The sequence below is a fragment of the Anneissia japonica genome, unplaced genomic scaffold (genome assembly GCF_011630105.1).
Source record: "Anneissia japonica isolate Jap-2015-1 unplaced genomic scaffold, ASM1163010v1 scaffold287850_len318503_cov185, whole genome shotgun sequence".
Lineage (NCBI taxonomy): Eukaryota > Metazoa > Echinodermata > Crinoidea > Comatulida > Comatulidae > Anneissia > Anneissia japonica.
In genome coordinates, this window is record NW_022705232.1 from 301,949 (window position 1) to 306,508 (window position 4,560).

Genomic DNA, 4,560 nt, shown 5'->3' on the forward strand with positions numbered 1-4,560 from the left:
ATTTATACATACATTTATATATACATATATATATATACATATATATACATATATGTGTATATATATGTATATATATATTAACAACTGTTAATGAAAAATATACTGTATATTTCTTGCACTAGAAATTATTAAAAAAAAAACAACTACAATTAATAACTTAAGTTTAGTTTGCAACTCATTTTTTAACCTCAATGATTCCTACAGTAAAATCAAGCATTAGGAACATTGAGAATTTAATTTGGTACAGAGATGTGTCACTAATATAGAGAGGTAACTTGACAAAGCCATTATGATGATGAGCAAAATCTTAAAAGACTGCTTCCTTGAATTGCTACTATACTATACTAAATATCATTCACACCATAATATTATTAATAACAAAACAATAATATTAAAAATATATATCAATACAAATAATTGAAAATTGTGGATTACAAAAGATCTGTCCACAGAACAAGATTTAAAACATGGATAACAAGTTTGTGGTGAGCTTCTTATCTCTGACAGGGGAAATATAATATGCATTATAATACAATTACAATATATTTGTACTAATATACATACAATTTAGCATAAAATGTGAGCAATACTAAAAAAAAAAAATAATGTAAAACATTGGTTGGTCATTTAATATGATTAAAAAAAACCCCCAGACATACTGTAAATTCCAAAATCTTTCATTACTATACAGTGCATTCATTCAGTGATATTCAGTTAACACACCTATGTGAACACATAATTATTAGTGTAGAAATTCACTTAACTTAACTTAACCACCAAGCTATGCAACTCCACTGCAATAACCATAGTACTACCAATGGCTTTCCCCTTTTCTTAAAACATTTCAATCCATGATCAGAGATATAAGATGGTTAGATAACTTAAATAAAATACTGACACGTTATAATTAATTGCATAGATTTCATAATTACAGTAACATCATGTAGTAAATATTTGTTAGCTATAAAGTGCTGCATGTCATTTTACTATAATTAAAGTAGTTAATTCTATGGGGTGGGGGGGCAACAGAACATGTTTCCTAAGCAATTTTTAAGAATTGCACAGTATGTAATATGTATACTTCATTCACTTTGCACAGCAACTAAATTAAACACTATAAAATAGAGTAGAAAGTATTTAATGCTAGGTTTGTACTTTAAATTCCAAGTTTAGGTCAAACAAAAATTTCATCACACAGTACAAGGCTTGGTTTCAAATCATCTAAAGCTGAAAGAAAAAATAAATATGTATCATTATACAGGAGTAAAAAGATTGTTGCATTATTATATGACATTTTGTTTGTTTATTTATTCAGTTTATCATTCAATTATTTAGTCATCCATTTTTATAATTATTTAACCAGACAGGTACAAAGTTACAGTGAAAATAGATTGTAAAATGTAGTGTAAAATGTTTCTTGGATTTTTCTATGTTCAATATTTTTTAGATTATACATACTGTATGTAGGATCATGAATTGTGTGGAAGGCAGGACAGAAAAATACAAAAAAGTTCTTAGGTTATTAGGCATAAATAGCTTGGATTTAATTCCAATTTGACTGCTTGCATATAATATAAAAAATATTTTTTTAGAAATAGATTTAGTTATGTTTTTGTAAAGTTATAATTCAAAGTCACTGGTGGAATGCTGGTATTCGCACAATAAAAGATTGTAACAAATAGCGAGGGGTATTTCCTTCTACAAAATGAGTTAGAATCCAAGTATCAAATTAAAATTGATTTTCTTCTGTATAATGCAATCCGGCATTCTGTCCCAACGACTTGGAGGATTAAACTCAAAGAAAATCCGAAAATAACTAATGAATGCGTTGATATTTATAAGTGTGAATCTGTTTTTAAATGCAAAAAAAAACTTGTAACAACGTGTATCATTCCATCGTGGAGCCTATTGGTACTGATGTAAGTGAAATAGAACAAAAATGGTCCGATATGGGTATATTGAACATCCAAAAAATATTCTGTGTACTTCACAAACTGCCAATCGACAATAAAATTAACGTTTTTCAGTTTAAATTTATGCACGGAATCGTTTTCACCAATGTAAAATGGTTTAAGATTGGTCTGTTATAAGGAAAAAGATCATCTCTTACACATGTTTGTTGAGTGTAGAATCAGTTTTCCTTTGTAGGAACTACTAAAGATTTTATCTTTAATGAAACTAATACAGTAATTAATTTTCACACAAAAATTATCTGCTTTGGAGAGACTGATTTACCACCAATATTTCATATTGTTCACTAAATATTATATCTATAATATGCTGTAAATTACAAAATATAATTCCTTATTTCAAGGATCTGAAACTCAGACTAGAAAAATATAAAGATTTACTCAGACTCTTGAATTGAATCTCCCCACTGTATTGTAAACTCAGTGGCATAATTATTATTATTTCTTCTGTTTTGTTATTGTTGTTGTTTTATTGTCATTATTACAATTAACAATGAGGATGATATTAATAATAATAATTTGTTTTTCTTGTACAATTGTATTGTATTATATTGTTATGTCTATTTTTTTATTAAGGCTTTTTTATTTTTTCTGTTTAATGTTATGAATGTATTATGCATGAAAGAAATAAAAAAAGAAGTTACAATTAAATTATCCCATTATGTGTGTTCCCCTCTCGAATAATTGTTCAAATCATAAAGTTTATGACTGCTGTGTCACTCCAGATCAATGGAACGTACAGTACAATATTAATTTCCAGTCTATAATATTTTACACATTCAGATATTTTATTCCAAATAACTGTTTATTTCAATAAAAATACAAACATATAAAGTGATAATAATTTATTATTAAACAAATGGGTTTTACCCGCTAACTTAATGTTGTTTTGTAATTTTTTTTTGGTTTTATTTAGCTGGCCATAATGTTGAGTTGTACCATACTGTACTAATATAACAGACATATAATACAAAAGTAATAATTTGTAATAAGTGAATTTATTATATAAAAAAAAAATCCAAAATGACTGATATCATGACATTATTACTGAAGTAAAGTAAAACATTTTGTTTCTGCAAGATAGGTATTTATTGTAGTAACAGGCCCGGATTACTGCTTCACATACTGTAGAAAATAATAAATAGAAGTACTGTATATAAAGGTACTTGTTGCATATCATTTGTGTGGTTGCTCCTGGAGATAATCAGCTACATCATGAGTTGGAATCTGAAAAATAACAATATAAAACAAATAAATAAAAACATCATTTAATACATTTTTGACTAATCTTGCTAGGTCTGTATTAATAATCCAGTGAAAAACTTATTATTTAATGTATTTAACAATAATAATAATAATAATAATAATAATAATAATAATAATATTATATTATTATTATTATTATTGTATATTATAATAATCAAATCATTGCAATATGTATAAACTTATATAATTAAATTTAATAATTGAAAAGAGTAATCCTACTTAAGTATTTTCTACATACTACATTCTACATACTTAATTACCTTTTTTTAAATTGCCCTCAGCCAATAGGTCTTCAACATGTGGCTGGACATCATCTTCAGCTACATGATCATCATGATTGCTGAAATCATCATCTGGAAAAAAATTAATGATTTTTAAAAAAAATATCATATACCAGTAGGAATTACAGTACTACTACTCCTGGTACTGTAGACAAGCCTATAGATAGGCCAGGAGTTAAATTACAATTAATTTGTCAGTCGGCCCCAGTCACGTGACATGTTTGTTTGTTATTTTGTTTTGCTTAAATCTATCGTAAGTTTTTAATAAGTACAATTTACTAGGCCTATGTATGGTGAAATAATCCTTTTAAGTAAACAATGTGTAGGCTATCCACGATAACTAATTGCTGGAACCGGACGGATCGCGTATCCTAACTAGACTGTACTAGCCTATACTATGTATTTTCACTCTATAGCTAGCCTCTTCTTCTAGGCGCTAGGCCTAGTGAAAATAGAGATAGTAGAGGTCTAATGAGTGAGCAAAACCTCGTGGGCCTTTCCAGAGGCTTACCAATCGTTATTCATGATCAGACTCATGATTCATTTTGAGCTGTTTTGTTAATTCACTGCCATCACATGTTCATTAAAATACTTACCCTTTTTGGCCTTTTTTTGAGAAAAAAAAACCCCATCAATTTTCTCTTGCTTTACAACTTCAGTGTCTTTTTCCGCGATCTCCGACTACAACTTTCATAAAAAAAAAGATTTGATTGGACAGTGTAAAACGATCCAATTGGAAACCGTTTAACAGCCTGCGTTAGGCTCAGGGGTGTCCCGAAAGCTCAGACCACGAAAGCTAAGACCTAAGACCACGAGATAAGATAACATAAGATAAACTTTTATTTGTCCAAACATTAAAACATGTTGGAAATTCGTTTTCCATGGCGTATTTACATACAAAATACTGTATATAGTAAAAATAAATAAAAAAACATATATAAAATACATGAAAATACATAAAATATTATTCTTATTAACAATTATCACAATTATAATCATTATTACAATCATTATCATTACGATCAATGCTCTATGTTATGATA

At 27.8% G+C, this 4,560-nt stretch overlaps 1 long non-coding RNA gene across 1 annotated transcript; it reads right to left on the minus strand.

Moving 5' to 3' along the window:
• Nucleotides 1-3,019: 3,019 nt before the first annotated feature.
• On the minus strand, nt 3,020-4,246 carry LOC117105428. Its single transcript, XR_004444906.1, has 3 exons — nt 4,114-4,246; nt 3,497-3,589; nt 3,020-3,197 (listed from the first exon to the last, which is right to left on the minus strand). It is a non-coding gene; the product is annotated as an uncharacterized LOC117105428 (long non-coding RNA).
• Nucleotides 4,247-4,560: the final 314 nt, after the last annotated feature.